Below are 12,428 nucleotides of genomic sequence, written 5' to 3'. Positions count from 1 at the left end.
GCAATGGACTGAATTTTCATCCTAAGAGGACTCTCTCTACTACTTCACCATTACCTACACACCCCTAGAAATACGTGCTGCTAAATGTGATTTTACTGTCAATTTACGTTTGTTCTCCAGATTAAATTTTGTAGGGTGGTTCTTCACGGTTAGCCTAGAGCAAACGTACTGCATACGGACTAAACTTAGTACCATGTGGTGGTCATTTGAATAAAAGACACAATTGTTGATCTGTGATTTGATTGTTTTTGTTTGTTGAAAATGTGACATGAAGTCTTTATTGTGGCGTATCAGAACTACATTCTTAGAGCCTGAAATGTGTTGCGCGCCTTGGCATTAGGGTATGTTCAGATACTTGAGGGTCAAGAGCAAGTTCAGAAAGTGTCACAGAACTGTTTAGAGCCCAGAATACCAAGCCTACTGCTGTCTTATTCCTTCATTATCTATTTATTTATTTATTTATTTATTTGGAAGCTATCTGCAAAAGAAGCTATTACCAAAACAACTGGTTGTGTTTCAGAGGGAACTATATTTGTTTCTCTTCAAGCAGAAGTTTGAACAAATACTTAATGCAGTTAATAATGCAGCAAGATCTGAAAGTGATGAGGGGAACTGAATTATTTGCTAGTGCAATTGTGTCCACTAAGAATTTTTATTTAAGATTATTTGGAAAAGACAGTTTTCAAGTTTCATGCTATGGTTTTCTTAATTCCAAATAGCAGTAAATCTTCAGCTGAAATATTGTGTGGCACTACGAAAAGTCAATAAACAAATTATGTTTTCTAAGATTATAAGCAATCCATTTGCTGAGGGCTCTTGAATAGTTGAATAGCTGGCTAGTGCATGATTCTCACTGTCTGATCTCATTTTTTTAATTTATTTTATTTTAGAAAAAAAAAAAAAAACACAACTAAAAATAAGGACAGTCTCTTGCAGTATTTATTTATCATATCATAGGTGCATTTATCAAGGGTCTGTTTAATCAAAGTAAACAGGAAAAGAAGTGGACCTTGTAATCCTGAATGGAAAGAAACTGCCCATGTAGCAGCTTCTCCCTTTAATAGTGACCCTTATTAAGAAAACATTTGACCCCCATTGCTTTAAAGGAAGGTCTTGTTTTTCCTATGAGTGTAAGGAACTTCAGTTTGCACAAATACCCACATACCACCTCCTTCCTCATTTATTCCACATCCCTTTGGTAAATACAACAATCACTTATGTGGAAAAATATCTTGAAACAGAAGCTTAGCAAACATTCAAGCAAGACATATATACTCTGTGGGAGACTATTTTTCTGTGACAGAGATACAGATAATGGATCTCTTTTTTATGTCCAGAGTTAAATGAAAACTATAATAATGTTATTCAAATCAACTCTACATGTTTCATTTTGTTGGTGCAATGAATGACCATATACATCAAAAAGCACAGTTTTTTAGCCTCATTCTGGACATAGATCTATGTGTGAAGAAAATTTAAAAGCATGTAATCTCAAAGAAAAATGTGATACATATTATTTGAATTGCGTCAGTATCATGCTGAGGAAAAAAAAAAAAAAAAAGTAGTTTATAGCAAAAGTTTTACTTCTAAGCTGAAATTTAAGACAGCTAAACAAGAGTGAACTTTCCTTCTGTAGGGATTTAATGTGACAAAGTTATTGCTCCAGCTGTTTCTGGTTGAAGTGCACATAAAGGCAGAAACAAAGCCTTACATCACATCATATACTCTCAGCTGTGCTATATGCATGAAGGTGTGTCACTACAATAATTCTCTCTTCTTTAACAAGAGAGAATGCTACTAAAATATGTGCACTTTCAATTTTTGTAGACAGCAACAATTGTCTCCTACATATTCCAATGACATCAGGAGCGTGGATCTCACAAAGGAACCAAGGTTTTCATTACCAAGATATAAAGGCATGTAACAAGAGTCCAATGTCTCTCATTATTCCAAAGAATAACATTAACTATGTTTCAGTGAATAAGCACAGGCAATTAAGGGTAAGAGAAATAATAAACATTTATTCAACATAATTTCTGTAAGTTTAATGGGGTCAAATGGTTTGGGTTTTGTTAGTAAAAAAACAAACAAACAAACAAACAAAAAACATAAAGAAGTTCATCATAGACTGAAAAACATGAAGTCCTGCCACAGTGATTTTTAATGAAGTTCAAAATATGTTTAAGCTTGCAAGAAATCTATGAGTCTTTTTTGTGTTATCTTCAAGTACTAATTTCTTAGAACGGGTAAAATTACAGAAGTTACATTGGCATTTTGGAAATCAAGAATAACAAAAATATTCTAAAATTATGTTCTCCCAGGCAAGTTTGGAGTGTAAAAAGAATGCAGCAAAAAGCAAGTCATAGCATGCAAGGAAGTTGGAGCACACACAATATGAAACTTGCAGAGCTCTCTGGCAAAATGCTGGTGACTTTTAGCTGGTATTTTCACCTTTTCAAAGAAGGGCATGCCATGAAAAGCATCATTTTTTCTTTGACATAAGGCTTTTATGAAACAGACGCTGAGTGTGTTTTGTGACTGCTGGAATTAACACAGGTTTAGGTTCATTATTCGCAGTAGCATGAAGGGGAAAAAACATTTAAAATTCTCTTTCCATGTGGTCTTTCATAACTGATTTTTAGTTTTGCCTGAAACATCATTCTGGCCTTCTTAATTTGCAGCCTAAGTGATTGTGAACACATTTTTCCTGAGGTGTTGAGAAACTCCACTCTTTAACAGAAAATATACGGCCCTCTACATACAGCTTATCTCACTGTCATCTTGCATCTTTTTAAATGTATGCAGAGGGATTCACTTTGGCCTCAGAAATCTGAAGACTCATGTTTTTCTCTGCCTCTTCACAGTGGTTTGATCATTTGTCTTAATAAAATCCCCTAGAACTCCAAACAGCAAAGCACAGAATCACCGAATCACAGAATTTAATTTAATTTAATTTAATTTAATTTAATTTTATTTTATTTTATTTTATTTTATTTTATTTTATTTTATTTTATTTTATTTTATTTTATTTTATTTTATTTATTTATTTTAACATGAATAGGAATTAACATTTAGCAACTGCTTGAGTATTTTACATTTTGTTAGCCTGTGCCTCCTATGTGTGTCAAGAAAAACAGAATGCTTATACCTACCTCCCTTTCCTCACAGATGTTGCAAGATTTAATCAGTCTGAAGAGAGCTGGGGTTTTAATCTCATTGCAGAGAACTGAATGGCCATGATACGTGCAAAGACATGCAGTCTGACCAGCAACAGGACTTGCAGGGAAAAGGTGGAGTTGAGAGACTTAAAGTAAAACAAACATTTGTAAACATCAAAATATATAAGGGGTGGCTGTTCAGCCCTTGGTTTGTTCAGCCCAGAGCAGAGCAGAGCGGGTTGAGAGGAGGCCTCATGGAGGCCTGCAGCTTCCTCACGAGAGGAATGGAGAGCTCAGCAGAGCTGAGCTCCGCTCTCTGGGGACAATGACAGGACCTGAGGGAACGGCATGGAGCTGGGACAGGGGAGGGTCAGGCTAGGAGTTAGGAAAAGGTTGTTCACCAAGAGGATGTTTGGTCTCTGGCTCCCCAGGGCAGTGTCACAGGACTTCAAGAAACATTGGGACAATGCTCTCCAATACTCAGACACATGGTCTGATTTTTGTGTGGTCCTTTGTAGAGCCAGGGTTTGGACTTGATTGTCCTTGTAGGTCCCTTCCAACTGAGAACATTCTGTGATTGTATGAAAAAAGAATAGGCTGTTGCTTCCAAGCTCCCATTAACTTTTATTTATTTATTTATTTATTTATTTATTTATTTATTTATTTATTTATTTTTCCATCTGGTGAAGAGTTTTCCTATTTTGTTGGGTACTTGTTTTGAAACATATTCAAGAAAAAATATTGAAATAGCTAAATATCAGAATTCCCTAAAAAAATTCCTTTTTTTTTTTCCAAAAGTTTCAGTACTAATGAATGCAATTAGTGTTCACAAACAAGGGGATTGTAAAGATGAGATATGTATAAAATAGATACGGTTTATTTCATCATAGAAAGTTCCCAGAGCTACCAATATTCAGATAAATCATCTTTTCATCTTTTTTGTTTGTTTGTTTGTTCCTGAGGAATTCTAAAAAGTTAAGATATGAATAATTAAAGAAACAGAAGAAAACAAACCAAACCAAAAAATAAAAACCTTGTTACCAACTCCAAATAGTTCAATCCAAACGATCCAAAAAAAAAAAAAAAAAAAAAAAAAAAAAAAGGAACAAAGGAAAGAAGCTGAAAGAGTAATTGGAGACTGATTTGAAATATTTTCTGGTATGCTTAAATGCTAAAAATTCTGTGTATATGTGTACCTAACACTGATGCCTTAGGGAACTCAGCTGTTGGGATAAGTTCTTAATATTCTATTTTGGATACTCATGGAAACATTCTTCCATCTTCCTGCTTCTATCTTGCAAGACCTTGTATGCCAGGAGAGGTCACGGGTGTCCTTGCAGATGTGACATTCCAGACTTGACCTTTCAGAAGAACAATAGAATGAAATATTTAGAATAGATGACAGGAAATATTAAGCTTCTTCTCTACAATGAAGTTAAAATCCGATATTTCTTCAGACTGAATAACATCACTGTTTATGATCTATATGTTGATCTTTTCACCATGCATAAAATAAAGCTGAACTCCTGATACAAATTATCTGGGACCTGATAATGAAAATATTAATTAAACATATGTTTTAAAGAGGTAAACATATAGGAAAATAGGTTACTATAAATATACATGAGTATACATGATGCAGTTCACAGATAAAAAAAATAAAAATAAAAAGATCACATAGTTCTTGCTTCAGAAACTGTAGCATATATAACAAATATAACAGTGATCTTAACAGTTTGTTCCTAAGGAAACTATGAAAGCCTTTTCATGTTATCAAAGTTCAGGTTTGAAAATTACATTGTCTTTCTGGTAACAAGGTTTTGTACTAAGGAGAACAACTGGTGAAAACACCTGGATGTGTTTTTATTGTGTGATCACACCTCTGTTAAATTTTAGCCTGCTTCATAAGCTAAACAAAGAATGAAAAAATGAATAAATTTTCTTGATATTCTTATATATTCTTGAATATTCTTTAATATTCATCTGGATACATGCTAGCTGTATGCCAGCGTAGAGCTAGACAAATAGAAACTGTGAAGGGTAAACAATTAGATGATGGATTGGGCTTAAAGGGATATAGTAAGTGGGGTTATGTCAGGCTGATAGCCAGACACTAATGGGGTTCCCCTGGGCTCCATTTTAGGGACAGTTCTGTTCAAGATTTTTATAAATGATCTGGACGGAAGACTCAAATGCATATTAAGGAAGTTTGCAGATGACACCAAATTAGGAGAAGCTGTTGACTGCCATGCGGATAGAGAGCCCTTGCAGAGAGATCTTTTCAGACTGAGGGCAATCAGAAACTGTATGAAGTTTACAAGAGCAAATTCTAGATTCTGTACCTGGGACAGGACAATCCTGTCCAGTACAATCCCAGTACAAACTGGGGGAGACGGTGAAGGGAAGGGATTGCCCCACTCTACTCAGTGCTGATGTTACCTCACCTCATAGTACTGTGAGCAGTTTTGGGTATCACAATATGAGGACATAAAATTATTAGAGAACATCCAGAGGAGGACAACAAAGATGATGAAAGGTCTGGAGGTGAAGATATTTGAGGAGCAACTAAAATCACTTGGTTTGTTCAGTATAGAGAAGACTAAGGAGAGACCTCATGGTGTCCTACAGCTTCCTTACGAGGAGGAGTGGAGGAAGACGTGCTGATCTCTTCTCTGGTGAACACAGAGAGGACTCAAGGGAATGACAAGAAGCTGTGGCAGGGGAGGTTCAGGTTTCTAATGGCAAGGTTTTGTTAGAAAGGGGCTGCAGGGTTGGCCTCTGTGAGAAGAGTCCTGAAGCTGCTCCATGTTAGATCAAAGCCAGCTCCAGCCAGCTTCAAAAGCAATCAGCCACTGGCCAAAGCCAAGCCAGAGAGTGACATTGGTGACATTGTTTGCACCTCTGTGAGTACAGATTTAAGAAAGAAGAAAAAAAAAAATGCTGCACAACAGCAGCTAGGAGAGAGAGGTGTGAGAAAATGAGAGAAACAGCCATGCAGTCCAAGGTCAGAGAAAAAGGATGGCAGGAGGTGCTCCTGGCACTGGAGCAAAAGTTCCCCTGCAGCCTGTGGAGAAGCCCCTGGTGGAGCAGGCTGTCCCCCTGCAGCCCATGGGTCCCACAGCGAAGCAGATATCCATGCTGCAGCCCATGGAGGAGCCCCCGGTGGAGTGGGTGGATGTGGCCAGGAGGAGACTGTGGCCCATGGAGAGCCCTCGCAGGAGCAGGCCCCGGGCCGGAGCTCCAGCCCATGGAGCCGGAGCTGCAGCCCACACAGGAGCAGGGGGTCGGGGGGGAGCTGCTGCTTGTGGGGGACCTGTGCTGGAGCAGTTTGCTTCTGACAGATGGACCCAGTGGTACAGACCCATGTTGGAGAAGCTCCTGAAGAACTGCTGCCTGTGGGAAGCTCACACAGGATCAATTCGGAAAGGACAGCATCCCGTGGGAGTGACCCCATGCTGGAGCAAGGGCAGAGAATGACCGTGAAGGAGCAACAGAGATGAAGCGCTAGGGGCTTACTGTAGCCCCCATTCCTGTTCCCCTTTGCTGCTTGGTGGGAGGACACAGAAGAGGATGGGTGGAGGGGGTAAGGTGTTTTGAGTGTGCTTTTAGTTTCTCACTTCTCTAGCTTATTAGTAATAGGCAATAAATTACATACATCTCCCTATGTTGAGTCTGTTTTGCACATGCCAATAAGTGTTGAGAGATCTCCCTGTCCTTATTTCAACCCTTGATCCCTCTTCATTGTATTTTCGCCCCCTTTCCCTTTGAGGAGGAAGAGTGAAACAGCGGTTGCGGTGGAGCTTAGTTGCCCACCTGAGTAAAACTATCATAGGTATGATTTGTTTGTTTTCCATGTGAGTGAAACTCATTATCCATGGTAGTTTGTTGTAGCAAAGTTTTCAGATGCTGATCTCAATTGCTGAAGTCTACTTTAAATAGAAAGGAAGAGCCTAGCAACCTTGAGAGCTCTATATCAAGTCCAGGATCTTAGCTTTTCAAGGTTTCTTGGCATGAAAATGTTGAAATGGACAGTTGTGACAATTTTACATGGCTAGTAGCAGCAGTCAACCTGAAGAGAATGTTAATTCCACTCCAGCAGCTGCTGGAGATCAATGGTATGGGATTATAGGGAGCCCCACTGGGCAGATTGTCCTTTGGCCTAACATTCTAAGATGTCCTGACTTTTAAGCGAAGTTGTTCCCTAGCCACTTGATCCCCTCAGGAATGTGATTTTTGTTTAGAAGCTGCAGGTCCCAGTGCATTTTTTTTACTTGGTGGAAGCTATTGGGAAATTTTTATATTTTTTTTAATTATTTTTTTTTCCTTCAGAATTTCTGTTCATGGAAAATTTAGTAAAATTGTTTTCTGCATGATTTGGTTCAAAACCAAATATAGAAATATCATTATGTAGGGTTTATTACACAAAATAGAGTATCTGAATTTTGGCCAGTTGCTGTGCCAAATATTCCCATCTGCCCTGGAACAGGCATGTAGCAGAAGTAGGTTCTAAGGACAAAAGAGAGTGGCTGGTGTTCAGGTGCCTCAACTGCTACAGAAAGTCAAGGGAAAAAAAGAGAAGAAAAAAAATAAAATAAAATGAAAAAAAAAGACGTTCACAACAGATTTTGAGACAGACTCTTTCTTTATTCTGTTTATTAAAAGAATATTTTAATAGATACTTGATTGAAAGTTATCTCTGGAACAATAGCAAAAAAGCAATGTGGTTGTTTCAGATGCTAAACAGGTCTTCCCAAGTCTCCAGCAGTTAGATTCTGTTAACACTGATCTACTTTTTTTTTTTATTTATTTAACTTTCTGATGTTGGTGAAAAGTGCTTACACATGCAGTATCCAGCCACTTTGTATAAATCTGTACTAATACTCTTAAAACCACACAGCATTCAGAATCCAGGATTAAGGCTTTAAACCAGATGAAATATATATTGGGATTCCCAACAAGTTTTCTTTCTTTTTATAATGCAAATGTGTTAATGCGCTGACCTTAAAATTGAAAAACCAAAGCCCAGATAGCTATCAAGAATCTGGCAAAGCACTGTTCATCTAGCACAAGCACAGAAAAGCACGAAAAGAGGACCATCCCCTCCTAAATAACAACAAAGAAAGAATTATCAAAGTCTTCTGCCTTGATACAATTATTTTGTTTCCATTCTAGTCACAAATTGAGATGAAAGTACTTCAATCTTTCATCTTTCTGCCTATTAAGAAAATCTGTAATTCCACAAAGTACAGTATTTTTGAAATCTATTGCTTCTTGAAAGAAGATATATTAATAATTTAATACAAAATACTAAAAAATGCTGAGATGCTTTTCTGGCCTGTAAGCAGTTTATAATAAATAAATAATAAACAGTACCAATAATAAAAAGTTAAACAGTATATTCTAATTTTTCTGATTTTTAAAGTATGCTTAATATCTTTCATAAATACATAACTTTTGCTATGTGTTTCATTAAGGTAATACTCCAAATAAAGAAACATCACATGACAATCTCAAAACTATCACTACAGTGCCACTTACAGTTCTATGTTTAGCCCAAGAAAGCACAGCTAATTATATGTTAGACATTCCAGGTGCTTAGAAACAACTGATCTTCAAATAAGGAACAATATCCATTCTGTTAATATTTCTTTCATGTTCCCTGTTGTTTTAAACACCACAGTTGTTAGGCTTCCTAAATAAAATAAATAAAATAAAATAACAAATAAAATAAAACAAAACAAAACAAACAAACAAAAATAAAATAAAATAAAATAAAATAAAATAAAATAAAATAAAATAAAATAAAATAAAATAAAATAAAATAAAATAAAATAAAATGTCTGATGCTATATAGCCCAGTGAAATAAATATTATACACTTTTGTGTGCACCTGGGAAGGAAGAACTCCTTGGAAGCTGACTAGGGAATTACTAGCTGGTGAGCAGTTCTGCTGAAAAGATCCCTGGGCCCCCAGTGGACAGTAAGCTCAATGTGCATCAGCAGTGTGCTCTTAGTGTGCAGCTTAGACAGTCAACAGGAACCTAAGCTATATGAGCAGGAGCATGGCCAGTAGATCAAAGGAAGCAATTGTTCCCTGCTATTTCCTCCTCATCAGGCTATATTTAGAATACTGAAACCGTTTTTTCCTGGCCATCTCCCACCACTCTTGGCAAGGAAAACGTTAATCAACTTGATTTCAGATTCTTCATCAAGAATATCAAGGTGGGATCTTCACAGTGGTGCACAGTGGGAGGAAAAGAGAAAACAGACATAAATTGAATGAAAGTCATAAACTGAATATTTATACTGGATATAAGGAGAAAACTTTTAACTGTGAGAATAGTCAAGCAGTGGGACACACTTCTCATAGAGACCACGTGGTTTCCATCCTTGGAGGTTTTTAAGATCCAACAGGATAAAGACTTGAGCAACCTGGTCTAATCTCATAGCTGCAGCTGTGTTGACATTGTAACTCACACGTGTATTGTGATTTCAGTACATTTTGTATCACTCTGTTACATCAAAATCATGAGTATTGGACTGTGATATGAGTGTAGCAAAATGGCAGTTCCAAGCAAGAATTCATGATCAGAAAATCCTTGTGCTAGAATTCTCTCTTCGTTAGCACTGGACCTCACTGACGCCCTACTACCCTAAAACTCTTCCTCATTCTTCTGCAAGATCAAAAGTTTCAAGAAGGCATCTAATTAAAGACAGGACTGAATACATGTATGAAGGCAGAATAATATTATGTTTGCCTAGTTTCTTGTTCTTTCCGTATGTATCCACAAGTCATTTACTCAGAAGAGGTGCTGGGCTAAAGAGACATTCAGACTGACATTCTAAAGACATTGACAGAGAGAATCTGGCTTTGCAGGTAGAAATTAAGTTTTATATTTGTATAAATTTTAAATCCTCAATACCACCAAAACAGTGAAAAGTTAATTCAGCAAATAACTGAAAACCATCAGCAGATGCATTTATCTCTTATATGGGAAAAAAAGTGATTTTCTTAGGACAAAGTATGGATTCAGTGTTTTGTATTGGTTAAGTGAAGTGCAAATACCAGGAAATAATAAATTAATACTAATAAATTTAATAGCCAAGCCTTTGCCATTCAGCCAGATGCACATCTATAAAGATCTGGCCTTTTTTTTTTTGTCGTCTTGCCAGGGAAGGGAAAAAATTTGTTACCAAAATTTAACATGCTGTATGATTTTGTGAATAACCCTTCAAAATGTCAGTCTTGTTGCCAAAACCACTGTGCAACAGTATTAAGCAACAGGAGCATGGACTCATTTCAAGTCCAGGTGCTGAGCAATTTGAAATGCATGAGCTCTTTGTTGGGAAACAATCATTTCCTCTGAGGCTCTTTGTGGCCTCATCACTTCATGAACTGTGTTCATGGTGAATGTACATTTGCTTGCTTTTTAATTAGCATTCCTATGCAAATTTTTGAGATGAGAGAACATTTCTGCCTTCTCCTTTCTTTAGGTGATAATGTCCTTTTAAGAAATGGAGTACTGTAAAACTAAGCTGACCTGGAGATCTCAGCACTTACAGCAAGAGTATCGTAGAATCATAAAACGGATCCTAGCCCAGGAGCTGGTGGGGCTCATTGAGAGGGCTTTAAACTAGGTAAGAAGGGGGACGGGGCTGAAACAAGGCTTGTTAGAGCTGTGCCAGGGGGAATAATGGCTAGGCTGTGAGAGAAGGCAATGGCCCAACTGAAGTGCCTCTACACTAATGCATGCAGCATGGGTAACAAGCAAGAGGAGCTGGAAGCCATCATGTGACAGGCAGGCTATGACTTGATTGCCATCACGGAAACATGGTGGGACCACTCATGACTGGAGTGCTGCAATGTCTGGCTATAGGCTCTTCAGAAGGGACAGGCAGCACAGAAGGGGTGGTGGTGTGGCTCTCTATATTAGAGAATCTTTCGATGTTGTGGAACTCGAGGCTGGGAATGACAAGGCTGATTCCCTCTGGGTTAGGATCGGTGGGAAGGCCAACAAGGCTAGCGTCCTGGTTGGGGTCTGTTATAGACTGCAGAACCAAGATGAGGAGATGGATGAGGAGTTCTACAGGCAGCTGACAGAAGTTGCGAAATCATCGGTGCTTGTTCTTGTGGGGGACTTCAACTTCCCTGACATATCCTGGAAGCACAACACAGCCCAAAGAAAGCAGTGTAGGAGGTTTCTGGAGAGCGTGGAAGATTGCTTCCTGACGTAGCTGGATAGTGAGCCTACTAAGGGAGGTGCCCCGCTAAACCTTCTCTTCACAAACAGAGAAGGACTGGTGGGAGATGTGGTGGTTGGAAATTGTCTTTGGCAGAATGACCATGAAATGGTAGAGTTCTCCATTCTTAGAGAAGCCAGGAAGGGGACCAGTAAAACCACAGTATTGGACTTCTGGAGGGCCAACTTTGAACTGTTCAGGACACTGGTTGGCAGAGTCCCTTCGGAGGCAGATCTGAAGGCAGAGGAGTTCAGGAAGGCTGGGCACTCTTTTAAGAAGGAAATCATAATGGCACAGGAGCGGTCTGTCCCCACATGCCCGAAGACGAGCCAGCATGGAATAAGACCGGCCTGGCTGAACAGCGAACTGTGGCTTGAGCTTAAGAGAAAAAAGAGGGTTTATAATCTTTGGAAAAGAGGGCGGACCACTCGGGAGGATTATAAGGATGTTGCAAGGCAGTGCAGGGACAAAATTAGAAAGGCCAAAGCTCATCTTGAGCTCAATCTGGCTACTGCAGTAAAAGACAATAAAAAATCTTTTTACAAATACATCAGCGCAAAATGGAGGACTAAGGAGAATCTCCATCCTTTACTGGATGTGGGGGGAAACCTTGTCACAAAAGATGAGGAAAAGGCGGAGGTGCTTAATGCCTTCTTTGCTTCAGTCTTTAGTGGCAAAACCAGTTGCTCTCTGGATACCCAGTACCCTGAACTGGTGGAAGGGGATGGGGGGCAGAATGTGGCCCTCACTGTCCACGAAGAAATGGTTGGCGACCTGCTACAGCACTTGGATGTGTGCAAGTCAATGGGGCTGGATGGAATCCATCCGAGGGTACTGAGAGAACTGGCAGAGGAGCTGGCCAAGCCGCTTTCCATCATTTATTAACAATCCTGGCTACCGGGGGAGGTCCCAGTCGACTGGCAGCTAGCAAACATGATGCCCATCTACAAGAAGGGCTGGAGGACAGACCCAGGGAACTATAGGCCTGTCAGTTTGACCTCAGTGCCAGGGAAGCTCGTGGAGCAGATT

This window comes from Aythya marila, assembly GCF_965140915.1.
Source record: "Aythya marila genome assembly, chromosome: 1".
In the NCBI taxonomy this organism is placed as follows: Eukaryota; Metazoa; Chordata; class Aves; order Anseriformes; family Anatidae; genus Aythya; species Aythya marila.
The sequence above is the reverse complement of the archived record's forward strand: the minus strand, read 5'-3'. Positions refer to the sequence as shown.